At 43.9% G+C, this 27,644-nt stretch overlaps 3 long non-coding RNA genes across 3 annotated transcripts in view; 1 reads left to right on the top strand and 2 right to left on the bottom strand.

Annotated features, from left to right (window-relative positions):
• The window catches only part of LOC118551596 (uncharacterized), a 146,841-nt gene extending 119,427 nt beyond the window's left edge, over window positions 1-27,414 (top strand). Inside the window, exons 2-3 of the long non-coding RNA XR_013445778.1 lie at window positions 25,201-25,343; window positions 27,118-27,414. This is a non-coding gene — a long non-coding RNA (uncharacterized LOC118551596). The remainder of the gene's footprint in view (window positions 1-25,200; window positions 25,344-27,117) is intronic.
• On the bottom strand, window positions 5,723-8,944 carry LOC144381125 (uncharacterized). The gene is made up of 2 exons (XR_013445772.1): window positions 8,514-8,944; window positions 5,723-7,745 (listed from the first exon to the last, which is right to left on the bottom strand). It is a non-coding gene; the product is annotated as an uncharacterized LOC144381125 (long non-coding RNA).
• LOC118551598 (uncharacterized) lies at window positions 12,051-19,076 on the bottom strand. Its single transcript, XR_013445771.1, has 3 exons — window positions 18,823-19,076; window positions 15,400-15,561; window positions 12,051-12,198 (listed from the first exon to the last, which is right to left on the bottom strand). It is a non-coding gene; the product is annotated as an uncharacterized LOC118551598 (long non-coding RNA).
• Window positions 27,415-27,644: the final 230 nt, after the last annotated feature.

Raw genomic sequence — 27,644 nt, 5'->3', positions numbered from 1 at the left:
CAATAACTACAGTATATTCCTCTCGAAAAGCCACTGGCCCCAAGGCATAATAAAGTTACACTTAAGGATACCATAAACCTTTTAAAAGTCACATTTTGAATCAAAATAATTTTCTTATAAAATATTAATTCTCAAAATGAGTTGTAAAATATGAACACAAAATAGCTGTGGCTATTTTTACTTCTGGCAATAAAGCTAAAATTTCTTAGAGAGAACAACAGCTACTAGAAGGGAGCTCTGAGAGTGAATGAGTGGAAGTGAGTATGTAGCTCCCTCCGCTTCTATTCTCTCTTCAGTCCACAGCCACGGCGCAGGGACCAGGCTCCGTGCTAGACACTGCAACGGACTGCAATCCAGGCTGTCCAGAGGGAAATCTCAAAATACAGTCGGAGCTCAGAATGCAACGTCAGGGTAACTCATCACTCTTGGGTTGTTCTGAACTTATTTCCTGGATCCTGGCTTTTAAACATGAAAAGATAGATCTGAGCTAATGATACACATCATAGGCAATTATTTTAAAATGTAGAAAAAATTAACTTACTTATTGAAGGACAGCTCTGAGTAGAACTGAAAATTCTGTAATTAACTGAAAATTACCTTATGGAAATTTATGCTAATATGGTACTTTACAGTTAATGGTAAAAGGATCAATTCCCTGATTTATAAATTTTACTGTTGGGATTTTTGGTACGACCAGTATTCCTGTGATGGCCAGGAGTTAGACTCCCTGGGTTCAAATCTTAACTTTACCATTTACGAAATCTGTAATTCTAGGTAAATTGCTTAGGTAAATCCTCTCTGTGCCTCAATTTCGTCATCTGTCAAATGGGGATAATATTAGCTGCTTCATTTGTTTGCTGTGTGGATTGAGTGAGATGATAGGTATAAGTGGTCATTCTTTATCAGTTACTAATAAATATATATTAGCATCGACTAGGAAACCATAGAAAACCATCTGGCATCTCCCAAATCCATCCCCTGATCTGTCTCCTGTGTTGGTTCCAATTCCACTGATATTCACACCCTCCTCTTCTTTTCCCCCAAAGCAGGCAAATTTCACGTGTGACCATCAGAGTCCTTTCTCACCAGGAATACTGTCTTCCAGGTGAAATGCAAAATCAGCACCAATCCTTCCAGATTTGGCTGACTGTGTCTACTGCAGCTTCTTGTGTGGGAGACAAGAGGGCCCCATTCCCAAGCAGCTGCTGGGCCCCATAACACCATTCTCCTGTCCTTCTAAACCCTGCCCATTACCTCCTGCCTCAACGTCCCTGCTTAGCTGCTGCAGCCTGGAAATTCCCTCTGGTTCCAGGTTTGAGACATTCCTACCCTATCAGGGCTGGGCCCTGGTGATGACATTTTCTGGAGCTATTTAAAATAGCTATTTACATTTCTGTGCTGTACTTGAAAGTAACGGAACCATAATTCTTCATAAATGTGCCCATTTGTATTTTCCCTACATTAAAACAACCTGCTTATTTAGAGCTCCAAATCTTTGGGGCTTTCCTCTTCAACCCTAGGAAATCTAGTCACCTGGTAGACTCCGACCCCCCAAGACACCCAAGTAAACCAAGTGTACACCCTTGTTTTCCTCCTACGTCTTTTTCAAATCTAAGTGTAATTCCAGCCCAGAGCCTCGGGCAGCTCCCTCAGAGTCTTGGAGCCAACCTCCTGATTGACTGTCAATAGATCATTTCTCATCTTGCCTCATTTCACTCATGCTCTCTTGAGCTGTTGTTACACAGAGTGTGGGGGGTCATGGGGGGTAAGGGATAATTTAGAGTCGCAGGATAAGATGCCGATTGATGAGGCCTGACTTCAGCTGACCCAGCCTCCAGCCATAATACTCCGTCGCCATCCACACTGACCTTCATCAATCTTTTCTCTTCCAATTAGCCCCCTTCCCTAAAGAACAGCAACTCACTCACAGCTACGGGGCATCCAGTAACAAAGGTGATTAGGAGTTAGGTCTCTAAGTAGTTCTTCCCTTCCCTTGGAAAAAATTCCTCCTGTTTCTAGAAAACGGGGTTTAAAACAAGGCAAACAGAAAATCTGTGAGGGAGCTGCGAGATGGAGGCATGCCTGCTGCGTGTTTGTCTGGGGGGGATAGGAAGTACAGAGGAAGACCGAGGCAGACTGGTTGACATTATTTAAATAATAATAACGGTAATGGCTAGCACTGCTAAGCATATAGGACACACCACACACTGTGGCAAGGGATTTCCACATTTTACCTCATTTTGATTCCCGTGACAATCTGTTAGTCATTAAGACCTATATGCTTACTGTGTGCTCAAGAAATAAAAAAGAATGTAGCTGTGACAGTGATAAATTTTCAAAATATTAAGCCAGTGCCTTTCAGTTTTTCTCTCCACAGTGCCTAGCAGCCATTCTCTCTCCCATTCGAGCTGAGAAACGGGGTTTTCAGGATATGACCCTGGAAAGTCAAGGATAGAAAGGAAGAGAAAGTGAAAATCCTATTTCTTCCATCCTTGGGGGTTGTGGGAGGAAGAGGGCATAAAATAGGGGACAGAGGTGCTAGAAATATGTGGGTCCTGACTTTGCTTCCTCTGATTGGAGTCTGGGGGGATATGTGACTGTTTTTATGGGTGGGGGACCACTGTTCTGTTGAGGTACAAGTTGGTAGCAGAAGAGATCTTACTGAGATATTCTGTTGGGACTCATGAAGAAGACTCACTTGCAGAATGAACCCAACCTGGGATTCCCAAGCTACAAAGCAGAGGGGGGCAGAGAGAAAGCCTGAGTGAGAACTCTGGAGCCCTGAATAGGATAAAATGGATGCAGATGTTTCTGAAGTTTAGTGGAGATGACTGGCTATCTCCCTACTATTAATTTCTTTGTTTTCTTTCTTTCTTTCTTTCTTTCTTTCTTTCTTTCTTTCTTTCTTTCTTTCTTTCTTTCTTTCTTTCTTTCTCTTTCTTTCTTTCTTTTCTTTCTTTCTTTCTTTTTCTTTCTTTCTTTCTCTCTTTCTTTCTTTCTTTCTTTCTTTCTTTCTTTCTTTCTTTCTTTCTTTCTTTCTTTTTCTTTCGAGAGAGCAAGGGATATGGGGGGAGGGAGAGAGAGAATCTTAAGGAGGCTCCATGCTCAGCCTCGATCTCACGACGCTGAGATCATGACCCTGAGATCATGACCTGAGCCAAAATCGAGAGTTGAGTGCTTAACTGACTGAGCCACCCAGGTACCCCTCTTTGTTTTTTTAAGTAACAGAATTCCAATTTGGGGGCAGAAATGCGCCCAGTTGAAAGACTATATTGCAGTTAGATATGACCATAAAACTAAATTACAGACAATGAAATGTGAGCAAATGTTTGAGTGAAACTTCTGGGATGGCTTTTTAAAGGAAACCAACCCAGCAGGGAGACGCTCCCTGTCCTTCTTTCTGTTGCTTAGAAGCTGGACACAATGACTGGAGCTCCAGCTGCCATCCTGTAACTTGAGGTTATCTGGAGCATAGAAGCATGCTCAGCAAACATATGGGAAGCCTAGATCCCTGGTGATTTCATGGTGCTACAACCCTGGACTGTGTGCCTTTAGGTTTTTTTTTAAGTGAGAGAAATGTAATCCTAAAAGGTTTTCAGAGTCCACTTCGAGTCAGACTGGGGAGATTGTGGGAGCAGGTGGAAGTAGGAGATGGACTCACAGTAGCTGTGATAAATCGAAAGTGCAGCTAAGAAGTACGAGGCTGGCTGCTCAGTCTGTGGATCAAATGGGAGTCACAGCCAGATTTTGGGAGTTCACAGTCCCAGCCCAGCCAGCGGGGCTTCTCAGCAGAGAAGGTCCACCAGGTCCTGATTTAGCCAAGAGAACACCCCACAACACAAGAGACAGGCAGAAAAGGGAGACCAGAGGAATCTGTAGATACAGCTAGTTGCACAGGGACATGCATAGGTGGATATCAGTTCCCCAGAAAGCTCTCTAAAGGCCAGCTGTCATTATGGGGAGGACAGACACAAGGGCGTGAAATGCTGGAAGATTGGCTGTTAATCTGAATTAACTAAAGAAATTGCTCTACATGTTTAAGTGTTGGATTGATTGTCATTGGATTGGATTCTTTCTTTCCTTTTTTTTTTTTTTTTTTTGGGTGCTCCTCATTTGGCAGTGGTAAGAAGAATTGGAGCAGATATAGGGAAAAAAAGATACTAACGACATTTATTTTGCACGTATGAGTATAATGCCTGCATTGGCTCTACCACAGTATGGACGCTTTTATCCCCATTTCACAGATGAGGACGCTGAGACTTGGAGTAGCTTAATGACTTTAAAGTCACATGGTTATTAATTATGTTCATATTTAATAATTCTATTTCTTTTTTAAAATAGAAGATTTTATTTATTTACTTGAGAGAGAGCACGAAAGTGAGAGAGAAAGCACAGAGGCAGAGGGAGAAGCAGACTCCCTGCGAGTGGAGAGCCCAATATGGGGCTCAACCCCAGGACCCTGAGATCAGGATCTGAGCTGAAGGCAGATGCTTAACTGACTGAGCCACCCAGGCGCCCCCAATAATTCTACTTCTAGCACATTTTAGGTTTAGAGCACGATGTGCTTCAGTCCAAGAGGAGAAGGACTGGCAGTCACCACAGCCATGGTCTCCTTGTTCTGTGTGTTCAGTGTTGGATGACAGGTCAAGCCAGAACTCATTCTTAGAGCCTCACCAATTCCCAAGGTCTTTTCTGCTAGGTCATGCAGTATTTAGGAACTGACTCTGCATCTGACTCCAAAATATACCAGCATACAGACATGAACCTATCATTCTTGGCTACTGAGACTGTCAACATATAATTGATTTTTGAAATGAAAGCCAAAAGCCTATAGATCCATACACAAAGTGTCAAAACTGAGTCTAATAGATTTAAAGGGTACTTATTCACCAGGGTACAGCTAAAAGGAGGTGAGAATGGCCAAACCTAAAACACTGATCTTGGATCCTTGAGCTAGTCTTCATCGTTACATTATTCATTCATTTGTACATTCATTCATTCATTCATTCATCAGGTAGTTTTTTGAGGGTCTATATCAAGCCAGGCACAGACTGAGTGGGGAAGAAAAGAACAGAGAACAGCTAAGTAGAAGCTGATCTCTCAATGTTCTGTTGTCCTTTTATTAATCTGCCACTTTTCCTATCTCTAATATTCCAGTTATTCCAGAAAATTGTATTTAACCGCCTAAAATAGAGGCCACCTAGAACACAGACATCTTGTAAACTGAAATGTCTAAGGTAGGTAAAAAGTGTAGGTAAAAAGATCAGTCCACAAAGGATTGATGCTTTTCCTGTATTCATTTCTGGAGTTTAGTTCTCTAAGCCATCAGTAAGATTTATAATTATGATTTATACTCTACCTCGCTGTATTTATCTACAAAGATGTTAAATGAACATACCCTTTGATCCAGCAATTCCACTTCTAGGAATTTATCCTAGATAAATGGATAATGGATATACTTGACCATGTGCTGAAATGTACACACACACACACACACGCACACACTCACTTGGTAGCATCGTATAAAATAACAAAAGTCTGGAAACAACCTAAAGGCCCATGCACATGGGACTGATGGAACAAATTATAGTATACAGTGGAATACTCTGCAGCCATTGACCAAACTGAAGTAGAACTAGAGATCTACTGCTATAAATCTAACATGGAACAGCTCTGGCGTGTATTGTGAAGTGAGAAAATTGAAGAGTCAGGAGTATGAACACACTGTTATTTATTTATTTATTTTTATATTTTTATTTATTTATTTATTTATTTATTTATTTTTTAAAAGATTTTATTTATTTATTTGACAGAGAGAGAGAGTTAGCGAGAGCAGGAACACAAGCAGGGGGAGTGGGAGAGGGAAAAGCAGGCTTCCTGCCGAGCAGGGAGTCCCATGCGGGGCTTGATCCCAGGACTCTGGGATCATGACCTGAGCTGACGGCAGATGCTTAACGACTGAGCCACCCAGGCGCCCCTATTTATTTATTTTTAAAAGATTTTATTTATCCATTTGACAGAGACACAGCGAGAGAAGGAGCACAAGCAGGGAGAGTGGGAGAGGGAGAGGCAGGCTTCCTGCCAAGCAAGGAGCCCGATGTGGGGCTCGATCCCAGGACCCCGGGATCATGACCTGAGCCAAAGGCAGACGCTTAACGACTGAGCCACCCAGGCACCCCAACACACTGTTATTTAAATAATAGCCCATTGGGTGGAAAAATTTATAGAGGGAACCAAAAACCCAAGAAAATATATCTTCCTTATAATTGTTGGAAACCATGTGCTAGGTGAGAACTCCCCAATTTGTGCAATATGCTCTGAATGGGCATCTGGAAGACACATTGTTTCCCTATAATAATATTGATAGTTACAGTTTTTTTAGCCAAAAGTTGTAATGCTCATGACATGGTTGAGGTAAGCAGGGTTTAAATCAGGAGACCCGAGACGGTGGGGTGGCTGCCATTTACCGTGCTTGTTCTTCCTTAGATGAGGTGGGAAGAGGTCCGGGAAAAGGCAGGATGGAGTTTAAAATTTGGAAACCAAGGTATTCGGGAAGGAGATGGGGAAGGACAGTGGAAAGCCATGAGTTGAAGGCCTTGGACTTTGGGGGGAGACGTGGAGAGCAGCCTTCCTTGCTTCTTTCTTGTGTCTTTTCCTGATGAAGCTGTTGGTAAGAAAGCCTCCCAGGAGAGAGGTGCTGCCCCATCCCTTGCATTTGGAGATGAGGAGCTGAAGGGGGGAGAGGGAGGGAAAGCGACGACTCCTCACCAGTTATCCTCCGAGAGGGCAGGTCTCCCCAGTGTCCCCGAGGTCCCAGCTGTCTTTGTGTGCCTGACATTTAGTATTCATTAATCATTCCATTGGACAGATTCATGGTGGGCAAACAGCTCTGAGTCACCATTTCCCTTGTGAATAGAATGTGAACGGAATTAAATATTTGCAAAAGGTGGGCAACAGATGGCTGTTTAGAACAGTCTCATTTATGGTCATTAAATGGGGCCTTTTGAAATAGAGCACCTGGAATATTGGCGGTCTGTTTCCAGGAAGGAATTATGGGGTTTGTCACACTATCCAGAGTCTGGTTCCATATGTTCCCCCAGAATCCCAAGTGACTCTTCCCCAGTTCTTTGCCCCAGGTCCCTGTGTGCCCCTCCCTAGTGTGGCTGAATCCAGCAGGAATGCTGCTCTCTTCCTCTCCCTGGCTCTGGATCATCAGGCACTCATCTCATACCACTAAGGTCCTTGACTGTAGGGGAGCAGTGTTTGTTTCCTGGGAACAGATACTGAGGAGATATGGACCCGAACCTCCGATGGTGCCATGCAGAGTCGCCTCTGCCTTAGCCTCGCCCGGCCTGAATTCTGTCTTCTAATTTTGTTTTCTAAGTGGGGTACTGAAGTGAAAATACGTGTTTCATTGGCAGAAACAAAAAGCAGCCCTCCTGGAGACTGACCTGCATTAGGCCCCCTGGGCGTAGGGGTGCCTGTCACAGCTCCATGGGCAGGGGTGGCCCAACCCCTCACTTGCACTTTCGGGCCTGGAATCCAGAGCTGTAAAACGTCTCCTGCGGTTACACAGCTGGTCTCCCACACAGCTGAACCTGAAGCCCATTCTCTCGATTCCACGGGGATCAGTGAGATACAGTGATGCGGCGTGTGAGGAGGTTGATTCTCACAGGAGAGAAGAGGGGCTTTGCGTTGCATTTCTCTCATTCTGTGGTGGCATTAGAGCTCTGCGGGGGCCAGGCCTGAGGACGGAAAATCCCTTCAGACTCTGAAGACCTGTGTTCCTCACACTCTCACCCGAGGGCACCCACCCCCAGAGCCTTCAGCCACAGTGACACAGTCACCCACCTCACTCACCCCGCTCAGCGCTCCTGAGGGCCTGCCCCCTCCCCCTCAGCAGTCCCTGCGACAACCCCTCCTGGCCACCCCCCCCCCCCCCCCCCGGGAAATTTTCACACTCTGACTGCAAGTGTGGCCTCTCTCCCCAGTCTGCTTCAGGGAACATGCAAGCATACTTGAACAGGGCAGTGAGGTCTGCGGAAGAATGAATGCTGTGAGCTTCATGGCTGGGGGCGGGGGGCGGGGGAGCCTGGCCAGGAAGTTACCACATTAGTGTGCCTACTCTGACCTCCTGCCCCATGACACGTGCTTTCCCTTGGACTCTAGTGTCCCAGCGGCGCCCTGAGGCATGTTATTGTTGCCTGGAATGGGGCTAAATAAAAGCCAATCAGTATACAGTTGATTTAAGGAAAATGGTAAATAAATAAAGTTACAGGTATTTTGCAGACATGGCAAAACCCACCAAGGTGGAGCACAGATGAGGGAGGCTGGGGGAATACTGGACTCAGCCGGAGGGCTCCTGCCCTTGTCCCTCCTGTGACCTTGGTAAGAATGTCAGTGTAATTTAGGTCTTTGAGGTCTCTTTCTTCCGCGCCCCGTCGGGGTGACGGGAGAGACTTGCCGGGCTAATGCGATTTCCGGGTGTCTGGGGCCGAGGCCCCGCAGCTGACCTGGGTCCTGGGTCCCGAAGAGCTCGTCTCCCTCGCAGCGCCCGCAGCTTCCCAGCCGCCGTGCGGCGAGTGATGCGCGGCCGCTGATGAAGATCGAAGGGCCAGGCCTGCAGCGTCATTAATGCGGGCGCCGGCGGCGGATCTGGGCCCTGGGCGGGAGGAACAAAGCGGGATGCCCTTCACTGAAGCCCGCGAGGACAGTGAAAGCGCGCAGCGTGCCGCTTGGACGGGCGCCGGCAGGGGGCCTGTTGTCAGAGTCAAGAAATTCATCAGAGGAGGTCTCTTAGCAAGGACTGAAGAGAGAAAGGAAGAGGGACACGCATTACTCAAGCGACAGCAAATTAAAACTTTGTCGCTTGCTCTAGGATGCACTTCGGTCCCTGCTTCTCCAGCAGATTTAGGACGCAGAGGCCTGAAAGGTTTGGCCGGGGGAGGGCGGGGCGGGATCCGTGAGTGCCTGCGGTTCTCTCGGTCGTCTCGCCGCGGCTCGGCCTTCCTCCTGAGCGTTCTCGAGTCAGAAGCAAGGGCTCTCGGGACTTTCTGTGCAGATGGCGGACTCCCGAACCAGGGGCGTTCTGCCAACAGAGGGTGGAGGTCTGAAGACCACGGACAGAGTGAAGTGACAGCTGGTGCAAAGTTTGCAAGTTTAAAGGGGGATAAGGCAGGTCACAGAATTTGAAGTGGGCCAGGAGTGAGTGGCAGTAGGAAGTGGCCGAAGTCAAGGCATCTGGGGGGCCCATGCCCCATTTAAACAGGGCAGCCACTGCGTGGCACCAGCTCATTGTTTCTTTCTTTCTTTTTTTTTTTTATTAAGTTTTAAATTTTGATTCCGTAATAGTTAATACTAGTTTTGGGTGTATAATATCATGATTCAACAATTTCAAACATTACCCAGGTGCTCATTGCAACAAGTGCGCTCCTTAATCCCCATCACCCATCTAGCCCATCCCCCCAGCCACCTCCCCTCTGGTAACTATCAGTTTGTTCCTTGTAACCGAGGTAACCATCCATTTGTTCTCTATAGTTGTTCTCTATAGTTACGGGTCTGTTTCTTGGTTTGCTCTCTCTTCCCCCCCTCCCCGCCCCCGTTTTGTTTCTTAAATTCCACATGAGTGAAATCACATGGTATTTGTCTTTCTCTAACTTATTTTGCTTAGCATTTTCTCTCTAGCTCCATCCATGTCATTGCAAATGGCAAGATTTCATTCTTTTTTATGGCTAAATAATATCCCATATATATATATATTTATCTAACATCTATCATATTATTCATATATGTACCACATCTTCTTTATCCATTCATCTATCGATGGACACCTGGGCTGCTTCTATATCTTGACTGTTGTAAGTAATACCAGCCCATTGTTTTGATGAGGGAATCCAGGCCCTTGTTCCTAGATCTCTTGAGGTTTTAAGAGAAGCTATGTTAAAAATATGTAAAATATCCCAATACCAAAGGTATTTTTTAAAAGAGGAAAGGAAAAGGAAACACCAGGCTGATGAAACAAAACATGTCCGTGGCCTGGTTATGGCCTGTTGGCCTCTGTGGTGAACAGAAGATTGGCCCCCCCCAAAGATGTCTCTGTCCTAAATTCCAGGACTTGTGAATAGGTTCTGTTACATGGCAAAGGAGAATTAAGGTTGCCGATGGAATTAAATTGCTGATCAGCTGAATTTGAGATGAGGAGATTATCTTGGACTATCGTGGTGGATCCAATGTCATCCCACAGGGATCCTTAAAAGTGGAAGAGGGAAGGCAGAGGAGCTGGTGTTAAAGTGATAGGTATGAGAAAGAATCAGTGCAATATTGGTGGTTTTGAGGATGGAAGGAGGCCAGGGGCCAAGGAACGTGTGTGTCCTCTGGAAGCTAGAAAGGGCAGATCTGAGACACCCAGCTCTATCCTGGGGGCGGTTTTGGAGCAACAACCCACAGGATCTCTAGGTCAGTTGTAATTAGTTTACCGTGGTGGAGATCCCTCGGTGCTCACTAGTATCTGTAAGATGGCTATATTTCTCAACCTCCCTTGCAGCTGGGTTGGGCCTACAGGGCCAATGGGATGTGAGCACAAGTGATACAGGCTATTTCCAAACCTGGTGCTTCGATAAACCCAAATGATCTCCAGCTCCTCTCTCTATCTCTCTCTCTCTCCACCATGGTGACTCTGGAGGCCTTGCATTCTAGATGAATTTAGCTATGAGATGGAGGAAGGCTGTCTCACCTGTGTTGTGAGCAAGAACTTTCATTTTGTTGAACCCAAGTAAGATTTTAGGAATATCTGTGGCAACATTACCTACTCATCAGTTACTGAGCCCAACCATGGACCCAATAAGATGGGGGAGTGAGTGTGGACAGATAAGTGACTTGGGAATTCAGGAGGGAGGATGTGTGTGCTGGTTCAGAGCAGGACCCTGATTTCCAACTGTGACCTATGAGCCACTAATAGGACCTGAGCATATGTCGGTGGCAAACAGAAGAACACTTTTATTAAACTTTTAATAGGCATACATTTATTTGATGATACATTAGAAAAAATTTTACCTAGCATGTAGTCTACTCTGTCATTTCACAGATATTTTTTGCTTAGAAAGAAATGAGAAGTAGCCTTAAAGAAAAATATTAAGTAATAACTATGTAAACCGTACATGGGAATGGAATGAAACTGTGAAGGTGGCATTTGAATTACTGAAATTTAGGGACCATGAAAGTAGGCCACAGGAAAACAGAGCAGGCTTGGAGTATATTTCTGAAAAGAACAGGCAGCTGCATGGCTTTTGCTATGGGTAAGTCACATATTTAGCTCTAACATTTTAGGACTTAAGGGGGATCTAAAATAACCAGCTTCTTGTTGCCTTTATAATGATGTCTAACTTCCTCAGGCTGCCATTCAAGACCTTCTAGATGTCTAGCATATAACAGTAACTTAACTTGCCAGTTTAATTTCTGTTGGCCTCCGTCCATGACTCTACCACTTAATTCCACCCACCTTGCAAGCCACAGCTCACATCCCATTTCCCCCATGAAGCTTTCCCTTACTGCCCCCAAATAAAAATTATCTCACCCTCTTTAAAAGTCTTAGGGCAGCTATTCCTGGTAAGAACCAGACATACTGTCTTGAAGTAGAGTTATTTATATAAACATCTTGCCTTCCCATTTTAAACTGTAGGCTCCTGGATGAGACTGATCTTATTCTTACAATATTTCTTTGAATCTTGCACACTTCCAGATAATTTTCGGTAACATACAATCAACATATTTGTTGTAAGTTTTTGTTGTAAAACATCTGTTTCTCATGCTTCAGAGATTTTCAAAGCACAAGCCAAGAATTGCTGGATGTAGCAGAATGGAGCTGTCCTATGACATGAGGGTAATTTAATGAGCTTTCTGTTTGAAGAAAATTCTAGGCTGTAATGAAGATGTCTATTGGGAGTGTCATGAGGTTTGTGAGTACCTTGTTTATTCAAATGGTCATGTTGGCGAAATGTGTTCAGGCAGGGTGTTAAAGTCATGGTAGCTGCTGGAACAAACAGACTTCAAAATTAAATAGTAGAATTTTATTTCTCACTTAAATAATAGTAATAATAGTCAAGGCCAGCCAGATTTCCTCATCGTGGTTCCCCGGGGACCAAGATTCCTTCCACTGTGCGGTTCAGCCATTCTCTCAGCCACATGATCATCTGTGTCCGGCTGGCAGAAGATGAAAGGGAACGTGAAGCAGGTACTCCCACTTTTCAAAAACTCTGCTCAGGAGGGGCCCCTGGTGGCTCAGTTGGTTAAGCGTCTGCCTTCGGCTCAGGTCATGATCCTAGGGTCCTGGGATCAAGCCCCCCATCGGGCTCCCTGCTCTGCAGGGAGCCTGCTTCTCTCTCTCTCTCTGCCTGCCACTCCCCGTGCTTGTGCGCACTCTCTCTCGCTCTCTCTCTCTCTGTCAAATAAATAAATAAAACCTTAAAACAAAACAAAACAAAACAAACTCTGATCAGGAAATCACACATGTGATTCAAACTCACACTCTCTCTGGGTAAAAACTTGTTACATGGTCACATCTAGATGTCATGGGGATAGGAGATGTAAGCCCTAGGGGCTTCCTATCACAATTTTTAATTAGGGATTGGAGAGCATGGACTCTGGGCAGATGGCTCTCTATGGCACAAGGCGAGGGCCAGGCTGCTAGCTGTCTCCCAAGTTTAGCCACCACTTCAATTTACAAGGAAGAGTTTGTAAAATAATAGCAACAACAGAGGAAACACAGTGGAATATGATAACCTGAGAAATTAGTAAAACATAAACAAAGCCCATCTGGGTCCCTCAATTACCATCTTCATCTTTTTAGGAGATGAAGAAAGACCTGGCACAGGGACCTCAGCCCAAGTGTGTTGAATTCTGGAATGGGTGAGCATGGTCGCGTGTGGCTCTTCTCACCTGTGTGCTTCTCAGAAGAGTCATTTTGGGGTTGTGGCCCAAGTGGAGGGGTACAGTTGCCAGGCACTTGCATCTGACTGCTGGCCCAGCTCTGCTGTTTCTGGGGCCCCCGGGTGTGGGAGAGAACTCATAGCTCTCACTGGCTTTGAGGGAGAACACTGTATTTTTTTTTCCATTGCATTTTCTTATTTAAACTTTGTAATAATTTGGTGTAACAGGGAATATTGCCACTTAGTAGACTAGAAAAGTGAGGCAGTGTGGAAATGACCCAAGACCTCACATGAGTGTGTTGTGAGTCAGGCCCACACCCTAAATCTTCTGACTCTATATTCAAGGCCCATTTCATGACAACACAGTCTCCCCTCTGGGAAACAGGTGACTTTTGGTAAAAATGCGAAGTAGGTCAATTCTGTCCTGTAGTCTTCCAGGTTCTTTTGCCCTCACAAACATCAGTTGCCTAATTTTAGGTAAAACTTGCTCTGATTCCCATGTGCTAACTTGTGCCTCTCCTGGGGGCATTGGCATTTTTTGCCTTGGGCTAAATATAAAGAGATGTGGCTCTATTAATGGATATCCTGTAGGAGGACGTTGGTGAGCATGTGGGCCGTCCCAGCACCTAGGAAACACAATTAAACAATCCCATGCTCCATAAAGCCGGTTCTGGCTTCAGCCAGCATTGTCATAACCATCATTTCTTGCCAGAGCATAAATCACACAAGTCAAATTTTACAGCAGTAAAGGATCTTAGAAATCACCCAATCTAACTATTTATGTTTGGGTAATAAATATATGAGTACTTGAAAAAGCGGTTACTGCCACTTCTTTGCGATCAGAGCAAGGCAATTAAAACAGTAAGACAAAGTTTGTCCCTATCAGATTGGCAAAAACAAAAACATACCCAGTATTAGCAGGCATGTGGGAAAATTTCGCTCTCTCATACACTGCTGTGTGAGTGTAGATTAGTAGCGACCTTTTGGTGGTTCAGTGGCACATTTCAAGGCAAAAATTGAAACAGTAAAAAATTAAAAAGCAAAAATTTGGATAGCAAAAAATTTTTAAAGCAAAAAATTAAATTGACCCAGCAATTTCACGTGTAAGAATCCCTATACCTATGGAAGTATACAACGTTATGTGTTCATGCATGATCATGATTAATTATAATCATGAAAAAATGGAAAAAATTTAAATGTATTTAAGAGAGGAAGTGTTAGATTCATCATAGAACATTAATATTTTTATATTGTGGGATGTTATGTAGCTATTAAAAAGAATGAATTAGAAATATAAAATGGTACAGCTGCTTTGGAAGACACTTGGTAGTTTCTCAGAAAGGTGAACAAAGAGTTACCGCATGACCCAGCAGGATATAACCCAGAGCCCTGAAATGTATGTTCGCATAGACCCTTGAGCATGAATATCACAGTAGCATTATTCTTAATAGATGAAAAGTGAAAATAGCCCAAAGGTCCATCAGCTGATGAATGGATAAGCAAAAGGTGGTATACCCATGCATACAATGGAATATAACTCAGCCATAAAAAGGAACGGAAGCATTGATTCATGCTACAACATGTATGAACTCTGAAAACATGCTAAGTGTAAAAAGCCAGACACAAAAGGCCACATATTGTATGATTCCATTTATATGAAATGTCCAGAATAGGCAAATCCACAGAGACAGAAAGTAGAATGTTCATTTCCAGGGATCGGGCAGAGGGAAGGAATGGGGAGTGACTACTGATGAATCCAGGATTTCTTAGGGCAGTAATGAAAATATCCTGGAATTAGGTAGTGCTGGTAGTTTTGAAACTTTGTGGGCAATATAGTAAAAGCCACTGAATCATATACTTTAAAAGGATGCATTTTATGGTATATGAATTATTTTTAAAAAGTGTGTTAGATCTATTTGTCTAAAATAGGAGGTTGCCCGATACAATAAAGAACAAGGGGTTGAACAATGTATAGCCTACTTATATAACATAATATACTAAAACAAACTCTATCAGTTATGGTCCAACCAGCAGGATATAAAGCCCTATAAATATTTAAAAGAGAGGGAATTTCTTCCAAAGTGAAAAGCCCCTCTACATTGGAGAGACGAAGAGAGGATTACCAGAGCCCAGGTGCTAGGTCACTTCCGTGGAGGTCTGAAGCCATGGAGGAATTGCAACCACTACGAGAGATGCCACTGGAAGCAGAGTGAGGGGGAGAAATGCCTTGGCTTCTCTCCTCCCACACTCCAGTCTTCTCCTATCACCACCTATTGGTCATTTCTACTTGGGAGCCAGGAAGAAAGAGAGCCTATGGAATGTTGTAGTTCCTGAAGTACAGAATAGAGCAAAAGAGGAACAGAAAGTGGATGTGAAGCAGACGGGCTTGACCTATACAGTGTATTTCTTTTGCAACCTGGCATCCGTTTTCTTCTGTCTGACATGAGGTACGTGTCATATAAACCAAAGTTCTCACCCTCTTATCAAGGGGAGATCCAAAGTCCCATCATTTGTCATCATCTATTTCAAGCACATACTTTCCAGTTGATATGATCTTTCCCAAAGGTATGGATGTGGCTTCTCACAGTCTGATGGCTTATCAACTTAGCTGTAAAGTTAAATATCATGAACACTTATCCTAAAACAACAGGAGAAAATGAAAGAAAGAAGAAAGAACTGAATAATATAAATATAACGAAATATTCGTAACTGCTAGAGTCATCATTTCTATAACTGGTCATGGGACCACAGTTGATATTTATCACAGTTAGTATTTATCATTCTTCCACCACCCATCCCCTGTTGCCTTGCCCTTAGCCAGCGCTCCACCCGATCAGGGTTCTTGACCCCCTGGGGTGACTAAAATCACAGTTCCTGGAGGTTCTGAGTCTTCAGTGGCCATGCCTTTATTGGATTGCTGTATTCTTCTATTGATTTTTATTTGGAAGCACTAAGAGGTGTGTGAGATTATCCTTTGGACTCCAGTGATGCTTCTTTGCCTCCACTGTGTAGTAGCAACCCAATCTCCCCTTGGTAATTGAAATCCACCCCATCCTCTGTCTGTTGATCCACTGGCATGCAGAAATCCAAATAGCTAGATGGCAGTCTCCCCTTCCTCTTCCCTGTGGAAGCCTTGGGAAAAACTCCCGAGATTGCAGGGACAGGAAGCAAACCTCTGGAAATGGATATAATAGTGAATGGGACCAGTCCTCACCCCTCGGTTCTCTAGCCCATGTGACCTGGTTACAGGAGAAAGAGCACCGGCCATTTATTGCAGTTCAAAGCATAGATGGTGTCCTACAGGATAGTACCCAGCTCACTGGGTGTTGTCTCCCATCTGGCACTGTAACTGGGTCTGTACCCAGCCATTCTGTCTGGCCAGCTAATTCTGGGCAATTGAGGTGTATGGTAAGGTCAGTGAATTAATTCCATGGGTGCGAAACCATCAAAGGAAACCATTTCCTTTGCTATAAAATGTATTACTTGCTCAGAATGTATGAAATACCGTGTTGATAAATGAGGCATTCCTTAAATCCATGGACATTGGCTCTGACAAATATGCAAAGCTCACTGTACCAGGGAAGTTGGGGCATCCCAATGTAACTGAATGTAGGCAGCTGCATCCAAGTTTCAGTCAACCGATCAAAGAAACTGTTGGAACTGTTTTCAGCTGCATGATTCAGAACAGGAAGTCTGGAATCTTGAGTTAAGTGTGTCCTTATTGACAAATTCAGCTTCATCTAATGCGATTTTTTGTTCTTTGGCTGTCACCCTTAGAATCTGATTGCACACTTGTTCTCCAGGTGTCCACTCATAAGAATGAGCAAGATCTTACTTTTCCTGTGGTGTATAAAATGCCTTTTCTCAGAATGCACCTTGTGAATGTGCTCCTAGAGTACCGTGGGATCCGATCCCATTTATGAATCCAGAGGCAGAAAGAACTAGTAGGAGTGGGTCTTGAGGAGACTAGTATCCCATTGCAAGAAGCTTCCTGGGGTAAGATCATTACATTACAGAGACTTTGAGTAGGGGAAAGCTTGTTTCCACAGACAAGGGATGATGGACTGCCTCCGTAGGACAGGAAGGTTCAGGGTTTTTTTCTGGTTCAAGGTTCTAAGTGTGTCATCTCATCCAAATGTCCCCTCTCAAGGGTCAGGATCCCAGTCATTTTCAAATAATGCCCTGACATTAACATATGAGACATGGCTAGGTTTAGTGTTCAGCTTACACTGTGATTCTGCAACACGTGCAATTAGGGTTGGAGCCAAATGTTCACCCTTGTCTACCCCGTGGCTACTAGAAAAAGGAGATTCTTTTAAAGACACCGAAGTAGCTCGATGGTTCTGTACCTGTGCCCGAGCTCATAGTTTCCTTTCGTAAGTTCTCTGCACCTCTGGAAGCAGTAGGCCTGCTGACAGCTTACAGCAGTTGAGGGTGGGAGTTACTTGATTTCCCAAAGCCTTGTTTTGTTTTGTTTTTTAAATAAAGTTTCCTTTATTTATTTATTTATTTAAATTAACATGTAATGTATTATTTGTTTCAGGGGTGAAGGTCTGTGATTCATCAGTCTTACACAATTCACAGCGCTCACCATAGCACATACCCTCCCCAATGTCGATCACCCAGCCACCCCATCCCTCCCACCCCGACCACTCCAGCAACCCTCAGTTTGTTCCTGGGATCCCAAAGCCTTGTCTTAACTGGCATGTTATCCCAGGCAAACTGCCGGTGATAATTTAAGGAAGGTGTTGCCGCTGCATGCCACATATTCCTTCCATTTGCAAGGAGATCATCACTATATTCATGTTCTAACAGGTAAGCAACCCAAACCAGAATTCTGTTATGAGAATCTGTTTCTTAAAACCACTCCACAAGCTACGTCAATCGGGAAAATAGAAACGTCTCTAGTTGTTTAAAAGACCGAATCGACAGTAAGATGAATAGACTGGACACCACTGAACTGTACACTTAGAAATGGCTCGGATGATTTTATAAGTGAATCTAATACCAGGGATTGGCTTCCTGAGGTGGAAGAACAAAGGGAGAAGTAAAAGATGTTGAGCTCACCCGGTGACTAGTAACAGTGGGAAGCTGTTACCGTCTCTCTGCTAGAGAGAGACCAGGAGAGAAGACCGTACTGACAGGCCTTCAGAATCAGAGACACTCTGGGAGCTGACGGTGATGGGCCCGACACGGGGGTCACAAGCTATGGAGGAGATGCCGTAGGAAGCGGAGGGGGGCTTCTTCCTGGCTCCTGCCCTCCGATCTCCCACCAGTGCCTTCCATTGGCAGAGCTGACAAGGTGCCCATAGATAGAGGAGCAGACCAGGGAAAGGACAGACAGACAGCTGACCTGGACACAAACCTCTCTTTAGGTATGTGAAAATGCATAGAGAAAAGTCTGGAAGCAATATAATCCAGTAACAAACTAGACCGTCTGGGTCAGAGGGGTGCAGAGACTCCTGGAGCCTTTGCAGAGAGCCCCCAGTTGGGGTGCCGAGAGCAGAGGCCACTCTGGGCAGGGAGATGCGGTCTGCCCACAGAAGTGGGGAGCCGGCAGGGGACTCTCTCGCCAAAACGGGTCATGCAGGACACTCTGTCTTCTGTGACGGAGCTCTGGCCCGGGAGGAGCAGAGGAGGAGGGCACGGCCGAGTGGTGAGCCGCGGTAGTATGGCCGCGGAGGCTGGGAGCCCGGAGAGTGCTGGAAGGGGCGAGGGGAAAGCGGGAGGAGAGAGACTCGCCCGATACAGACGCCCCGCTGTCTGCGCGTCAAGTCCCAGCCCGCCCGTACCCCCCAGGAAATGAGCAGGGGGCGGGGCGGGAGTCTGGGCCGGAGTGCGGATGCTTCGGAATACTGGGCCCTCCTTCTGTTTGGCCGCGTCAGTTCGACATGCTCACCCCAGACTGGCGGTTGCCAGGGTCTCTGATAGCCACGCAAATCCAATCTTCTATGGGGTCGGTGCAGAGCAGGCATTTAAGTGGCCCGCCTCGGGGGACTGGATGCGTCCCTGCCGTCAGGCTGCTGCCTTCCTGTCAGGCAGGCACAAGTCCGGCCGCAACGGCGCGGCTAGTCCGTGACCCAGACGCCGCCGCGGGGCGTGGAAGTGCCCTTGGAAACCCCAGCCTGTGCTCTGCGTAGACCAGCATTGGCCTTAACTGAATTAAGTAAATCCTCATTTTCTAAAAAAATGTCACGATGAGGCAATCGCTTAAGCAGAATACATGTATTTTTTGGTGGCTCTTTCTCCCCTATAGTTAAGGGGTCCCGGCAAGGCAGCCCTCAAATCCTTTGCAATCGTGGGAGTGCCCAGAACGGGAAAAGCGTCTGAAGAGCAGGCAGGAATCCCCTCGCTTTGACAGGCCTGTGGGATCCCTCCAGGGCTGAATTAACTCTGGTCCTGGGTTCCTCTGTCGCTGGCCGGGAGCTGAGGCGGGGACAGACGCGCGGTCTGAATGTGCGCCTTCCCATGATGGCCCCAGGGAAAGGGGGAAGCGGCTGGTTCCTGGGCCCCAGGAAGACCCCCGGGAGGCCTGGCCCAGCCTCCCCCACACCCGGGGTGCTGGGCCACTGGGGCCTGCCCATCTGCCACGCTGCCTTGGTTTCCACGAAATCGGCCCACGTGCTGCTGTTCATTCCTAATTATCTGCTCCGGCCTGGCTGGCTGACGTGTTTATTTTGTGGCTGCCAGGCTGGTGGAGATGGGTCTTTCATAAAGAAATCACACTCCTTTCAAGTTTAGTTTTCTTTTGCCCATCATTTGTTTTTGCAAACATTTCGGGATTAATTGAACACTCTTTCCCCTTCCAACCAAAACACATGCTCGCCTTCCCTGTGCAATATGGCAGACTTGGCATTTGAATATGTGCGGTCTTTCATTTCTGAGTCCCCAGTGCTGACAAAAGACCAGTCTCAAGTCACCCCAGGCTGCTGTAGGGGGAGAAATGGTGCTTCATTTCAGATTAGCCTCTTCAGTTTCTGTCTCTGAAAAGCTCATTTTCTATAAATCTAGGTTTGGCTATCTTCAGGCTCACCTCGAGCATGCAACTGCATATCTTTCGCTCATCTTTTTAATTATAACTATGGGTTTGGAAGCTTCATAGAACATGTCATGTTTTGAGTAAGTGAAGAAGGGGAAAAGAGCTCTGGGCATCTTTAAAAGGTGTCAAGTAAAAATGGTTCTTCTCTAACAATTTTGCTATTGAGACTTCACTGGAAAACAGGAGCTAGGAATTGGAATGAATCATCTTTATTTCAACCATGGCACACCCCATTAAAAAAAATAAGACAAAACCAAAGAACTATTAACTCCATTATCATCCTCTTTCTCCTTCTGGTGTTGCTTAATCCTGGCTGCTCAGGAAAATCACCTGGGGTGTTGACAATTTTACGTTATGTGTGGCAATTTGAATCACAGCCTCCCAGAGATGGTCACGTTCTAATCCCCAGGTGCTGTTACCTTCCCTGGGATTAAAGTAAGGATCTTGAGGTGTGGAGACTGTCCTGGGTTATCCAGGTGGGCCCTACATGGAATCCTGAGGGTCTTTCAAAGTGGAAAAGGAGGCAGAGGAAGAGAATAAGAGGGGGTTATAACTATGGAAGGAAAGAACAGAGATGCAGTGTTGCTGGTTTTGAAGAGGAACATAGGGGTTGCCTCCAAGAGCTGGAAAAGGCAAGAAAACAGATTTTCTTTGAAGTCTGTAGACAGGAACAGAGCTCTGCCGACAGCTTGATTTTTAGCCCGATGAGACCCATGTCAGACTTCTGACCTACAGAATTGTGAGATAAATTTGTGTCCTTTCAGGTCATTAAGTTTATGGTCGTTACAGCAGCAAGAGAAAACTAATGCATCATGTAAATTCACTCTGGTCTAATCAAATCTCCATTTGGAGAGGTGAGCCCAGAGTCTCCAAAGCTCTGCAGGTGATTTTCACGTGCAGTAGGATCGAGTGCCCGTGAGCCGCACTGTCTCCATGTCCTTACCCTTCCTTGCTCCTTGGTCCCCTGCAGTCTGGCCAACTGCTCCCACCACTCAGCTGAAACTTTCTACACACCAGCCACCTCCTTGTTGACAAATCCAGCGGACACTTCTCCCCCCTTACTTTATTCACCATCTGACACCATCGGCCATTTCCTCGTGCTGAACGTGTCCCCTGCGTCCGCTTCCCTGACACCACTCCTCCATTTGCCCCTTTACCTCTCTGGTCTTCCTCGTGATTCTCTTTGGCTACTGCTTTTCTTCAGCTCAGTCCTTAAGTGTTGATGCTGTGAGGGTTCCGGCCTAAGGTCTCATCATTTCTCACTCTGTACACTGTTCCAGGGGTGTTTCCTTTATCACTCTGGCTTCTATAATGAGGGATACCTAACCTAAATCTTTTGCCTAAATCTCATTTTTTTACTTTCAAAACCATATATTCAACAATCTATTTTAAACTCAATATGTCCAACACCAAACTCATTTCCCCCACCTTAATTCCCTTTCTCTGTGTACGGCATTATTATCCATGCAGAAACTTAAGCCAAAAACCTGGGAATCATCTTGTCTCCTCCTTCTCCCTCACCCCCTCCTTCCTTAAGTCTAATTAATCACATCTCTCGATCCACTCAGTATCGTCCTGGCTCAGGCTCCTTTCATCTCTCCCTGATTACCACAATGGCCAAAGCCATGTCTCAAAAATGAAAATGTCATAACCCTACATAAAACATTTTAACATCTCCCTCATCCTTAGGAATGAACTCTGAGCTTTTCACTCGTCTTGAAGACACAGTATCACCTTGCTTCTGTTTTCCTGTCTAACATCATCTCCTCCCATTCTTGGCCTCTTTATACCTGCCCACCTGTGCCTCAGGCATTTAGACCTACCTTACTTGTCTAAATTTATCATGCTGCCTCTTGTTCCAGACTTTACACATGTCCATTTTTCTGCCTTAAACATACTCTTTTCCCACTCCAGGACTAGCTAAGTCTTCCCCAGAATCAGCTTCATCTTACCTGTTGCCATGGACTTTTGTCATTTTGGGCTGCATTCAGCCTTTCTTTAGCAACCTCACTCTTTCTGGATAATTAGCCCTTTTTTCCTTTGTGTATCCTTGTTAGATGGTGATGGTAAAATGAAATGTCTTCTCCTATCACAGAACCTAAAGGGAGTTAGCTCTTCATCTCATGGCCCTAGTATAATCAGGTAGACGAGCTGGGACCTAAGCTGGTCAATCAGCTGCTTTCTTCCAGAACATTGAGTCTTGTATAAATAGTGCCAGATGAAAGAAATCGGAATTCCTCCATGCCCCTGGCAGGGCTCTGATGGGACTGTTCTGGCTCAGAGACGCTACCTGGGTTCCAATTTCCAAACCCTTCAAAACTGCCTTGATTTGTCTCCATAAACCTCTTTCTCTAGCTGCTCCATTGACTCTGCTTGTATTCAATACCCTTTCACTAAACTTCTTTATTTTTAAGTTAAAGTTGGTTTCTTGTTGTTGCTATTTTTAATCTATAAAGTCTTTTGTGGTTCCTTAGCCCTCCTCTGGGCTTATCCTTTTTATAGTAGTTAGTACAATGTATTTAAATATCACTTTACTTTTCTGTTTGTTCTACCAGGCCATAATTTCTTGAGAGCAGGAACAATACCTTGTTCATTAATTGTATACCCAGAACCAAGCACAGTGGCTTATATATAATAAGCAATCGAGGAATATGTGAGTGCAATTCATTCTTTGATATGAACAGAATAAACGTGGAAAAGACTCATCTTCTATTGATTTCAGTGTTTGCTAAACAGGCTATTGCCACCTTATATATTATCACCAGAAAGCTTAATTAAGGCTTTCTCTGCCAGGTGGCAAAAACATGCAGGTAATTGTGCATGATCTGCACAGTTATGCATGATCTGCACAATTAAAGCCCAAACCAAACCCAAACTAAAAAGACCAAAACAAGGACTTCCCCTTCTAGGTAGATGGAGAAGACATATTTTTTTCTGTTCTACCCCTGAGAACAACAAAAGTTTCTGGGGAAACATCACTAATCATCAGGGATAATGCAAATCAAAATCACAACAACGTATCACCTCATACCTATTAGAATGGCTATCATCAGAAAGATGGGAAATAGTAAGTGTTGGCAAGGATATGGTGAAACTGGAACTCTTATGCACTGTTGGTGGGATTGTAAATGGGTGTAGTCACTATGGAAAACAGTGTGGAGGTTCCTCAAAAGGTTGAAGGTACTGTACTCCCATAATCCTTGCAGCATTATTCACAATAGTCGAGATATTGAAACAACCTAAGTGTCCATTAATGGATGAATGAATAAAGAAAATGTGAGATACACACACACACACACACACACACACACACACACACACGGAATACTAGTCAACCATAAAAAGAAGGAAATCCTGCCATTTGCAACAACTTGGGTGGACCTTGAGGGCATTACCTAAGTGAAATAAGTCAGAGAAAGATACTGTATGATCTTATTTATATGTCGCATCTAAAAAAACCCAAATCCTAGAAACAGAGATCAGATGTGTGGTTGCCAGGGGTGGTGGGGAAAAAGAGGGAGCTGGGGGCTGAGGAAATGGGAAGGTGGCCCAAAGGTGCAAACTTCCTTATAAGATAAATAAGTTCTGGGGATGTACTTTACAAGGTGATGACTATCATTAACCATATGGTATTGTGTAATTGAAAGTTGCTAAGAGAATAGATCTTAAAAGTTCTGATCACAAGAAAAAAAATTGTGAACATGTGAGGTGATGGATGTTAACTTATTGTGGTGATCATTTCATAATGTCTACATATGTCAAATCATTACAATTGTATACCTTAAAATTACACAATGCTATATGTCAGTTATATACCAACAAAACTGGAAAAAAACATAAAAATGTAACAGTATACATTAAAAATAATGTGTAACGAGTCATTAGGGAAATGCAAAACCACAATGCGACATCACTACACACCCATCAGAATAGCCAAAATGAAAAAGTGTTGATGAGGATGTGGAGGAATTAGAATTCTCATACATTGCTGGCGGGAGTGTAAATTGCTACAATCATTATGGACAATGGGCAGTTTTTACTAAAACTAATCGTATACCTGTATTAGGACTCTAAATAGATGGAGGGCTGTACCATGTTTGTGGATTGGGAGAATCAACATAATAAAGACGTCAGTTCTCAAACTGATACACCGATTTCATACAATGTCTATCTAAAGTCCAGAAAAACATTTTTGGTAGATATAGAAAAAATTATTCTAAAATTAATATGGAAAGGAAAAGAAATTAGAATAGGTAAAACAATTTTGGAAAAGAATAAAGTGGGAGGAATTGGTCTACATGATTTCAAGATTTATATAACTATGGTAACTGAGATTATATGGTATTGGTGGAAGGATAGACCCACAGATCATAGACCCACAGAATAGAGAACTCATAAATAGACTGACATAAATATGCCCAACTGACTTTGATGAAGTTTCAGTAGTAATTTAATGAAAGAAATATAGCCTTTCCAACAATGACATTGGATCTTAGATATTCACAGGCAAAACAAAAAAAAAAGAGTCTTATCCCAAGTTTTATACCTTAATATAAAACTTATCTAAAGGCATAGATAAATTAAAATTAAAGAGATAGAAAAAGATATATCCTGTAAACAATAACAAGAAGAACTGTAGGGGCTTTACTAATATTAGATAAGGCAGGCTTGAGAACAAGGATTATTATCAGCAGTCAAGGGCCGTTATATAATGACAGAAGTATCAATTCACCAAGAAGAAATAATTCTAAATGTGTGTTCAGATCTTGTTTTAGATTGACAAAATAACTGGTTGGCCATTATTATTATTTTTAACAGCTTTGGCATTGTAGGCAGAGCCCAAAAGAATAAGTCTATCAGAAATGAAAAGTCACACTTATTGTATCCTGTGATAGCTTCCAAAATGAACTCTTCATTGTTTTTCAGTCAATGAAACATCCCTTGGAATCATGTTTTCTTCTCCCATCATATAGGGTAGGAATCTTGAGCAAATATGGCAAATGGCTTCTGACAGGCTGGCTCCTGATTCCTGACCCTAAAAGGTATGAATGTTTGAAGCTGTAAGTCAGGACTGGAGTGAGCAATCATAAATGACCTCGCACTTATTGCCCTCAGTCCCGGTATACAGCATGCTTTCTGCCGTCTGACTTAATGAAAAAAAAAAAAAAAACAATGAAAAACACCTCTAGAAACCAAAGCAATGACCTTAGAAATTCTCTGAACTCCCTGTCTCCACAGCCCCCTCCTTCCTGGCAGCAGTCGGCCTTGATGGGTCAGGTGGTCACCTGACATGGCGCTAGGAAGCATTTCCTATGTTTCCTTCCTTTATGGGATGGAGAGGCATTACCTGATTCTGATTTCCTTCTGTATTTCCTCACAAGGTAAGTGAGAGGTGACAGCCTAGTCTGTTAACTGGCTTTTGACCCATCTGCCAAATGTGTCTTTATTTTATTTCATTTTTTTCCAAATGTGTCTTTAAGCCACAGAATAAAACCTAAGGAGGAAAATCAGTAATCAAAAGATGTTGGTAGGTTGCTGCAATAAAATGAAATTTTAAGACAAAATTATCAGGAACAAACATCAAGTCCAATATTTATGTGTAAGAGATTAGTTTCATTGTAATGGGCATACAGGAGACTGGTGTAAGGAACCCCTGAGGAAATCGGCAGTGAGGTCACTATCTGAGAGTGAAGCTAGTAAAAATCAACTTAAAATGGACCAGGGCAAAGAGCATACATGTATCCACACATACACACAAAACTACAGACCGACCTTACTCATGACAATCAATGCAACAAGCCCAAAGTATGTGCAAACAGATAGCATGCTAAAAGACTGATACTAAGTGACCAAAGGAATTTATTACATAAATACAAGGCTGTTTCAATACTTGCATATTTATTAATGTATTTCACTTTAATTGATATAAATAGAAAAATCATATGATTATTTATTTTTATGAGTGTTTAAAGGTTTTTGAGAAAATTGAACACCCATTGTCCATTTTAAAAAAAGGGTTTTGACAAAATGAGGATCAACTGATATTCTGTTATGCAAAACCCAGCATTATGCACAACAGAGTGGAAGCATTCCTATTGAAATCAGGAACAAGGAAAGGACACACTATCACTTGTACAATTTTTCACGGCCTGGTGGTATTCTTCAGCACAATTAGAGAAGAGAAAGAAATGAGTGGTTTAAAAGTTGAAATAGAGGACATGAAATTACAGTTATTATAGTTATTAGTGGATAGCATAACTATTTGCCTCAAAAATCTAAGGGAGAGCACATTGAAATGCTGGTATTATCAGGGAATTCTGAACAAAGATAACTGAACAACAATCACATATGGAAACCAAGAGCTTTCACATGTGCAAACAATGATCGATCGGAACAAGAGACACCAACAGCAAATACAAAATACACAAAATACTTATGAATAAACTTAACAAGAAATGTGCAAGATGTATAGAAAGAAAACTTTCAATACTAGTGAAGATCACAGTAGGACACTGGAGCAAATGAATCATGTATTGAATGAATAGATAGGGAATTTTATCACCATAAAGGTATTGATTCTCCCTAAGGTATGCTAAAATTGTAATATGCTTTCAATAAAATACAAACTGGAGTTTTTTGGAACCAGGCAGGCTAATTCTAAAATTTATACAGAAAAACAAACAATCCAGGAAAGCTAGGAAAATTCCAGAAAGGAGGGGCGCCTGGGTGGCTCAGTCATTAAGCGTCTGCCTTCGGCTCAGGTCATGGTCCCAAGGTCCTGGGATCGAGCCCCGCATCGGGCTCCCTGCTCAGCGGGAAGCCTGCTTCTCCCTCTCCCACTCCCCCTGCTTGTGTTCCCTCTCTCGCTGTGTCTCTCTCTGTCAAATAAATAAAATCTTTAAAAAAAAATTCTAAAAAGGAAAAAACAATGAGAGGAGACTGTCCCTACCAGATATGGAAACATAATCTTCAAAACAGTGTGACACTGAACCTTAACTAGACTAATGAAAAAAAAAAATAGAAAGTCTTAGAAATAGACCCTCACATGTGGAGACGTTTATTGTGTGATAAACGTGGCTTTTCACATCAGTGGGTGGGCTCGTTGCTAGCCCTCTGCTCCATTCTTCACCTTCCCTGCCCTCCTGTGTTACAAAGGTGCTGGCTGGAAGCCCCTGCCTGACATTTCCGGGCTCATCATCCTCCTTTGGTTCAGTTCTGCGAATGGGTGACGCTGGTCGGGATTAAGAGGCAAGTGAAGGAAGGGACCATGTTTATGCTTCTAGTGCCTTTTCTGGTTGCGGTTAATCCCATCGACGGGGGGCCATTTGGGCTTCACCAGTATTAGAGAGAGTGGTAGTGGTTTCAGCAGCATCATTAGAGTTGAAGTTTCTGGGTTCCTGCTCAGGGTTTGCATTGAGATTACAAAAACGGAAACGGCCGTGTGGCTAGCATTTCAACAGTGAGCATCAACTGGTGGTTTCCAGCCCAGAGCCCTGGAGGCTTCTCGGCCACAGAGAAATATCCCTTTTCGCCCTTGCTTCTTTAGCCCGTCCAATGTCTTTGTCACTAATTCATTGCTTTAAGTTTTCCTCTGCTTGAAATCTCTAGAGTACTTTCAGATTTCCTGGCAGGACACTAAGTGATATAAAGAGAAAATAACACATATTCAATAAATGATACTG

The sequence above is a fragment of the Halichoerus grypus genome, chromosome 2 (assembly GCF_964656455.1).
Source record: "Halichoerus grypus chromosome 2, mHalGry1.hap1.1, whole genome shotgun sequence".
NCBI classification, from domain to species: domain Eukaryota; kingdom Metazoa; phylum Chordata; class Mammalia; order Carnivora; family Phocidae; genus Halichoerus; species Halichoerus grypus.
The sequence above is the reverse complement of the archived record's forward strand: the minus strand, read 5'-3'. Positions and strand labels throughout refer to the sequence as shown.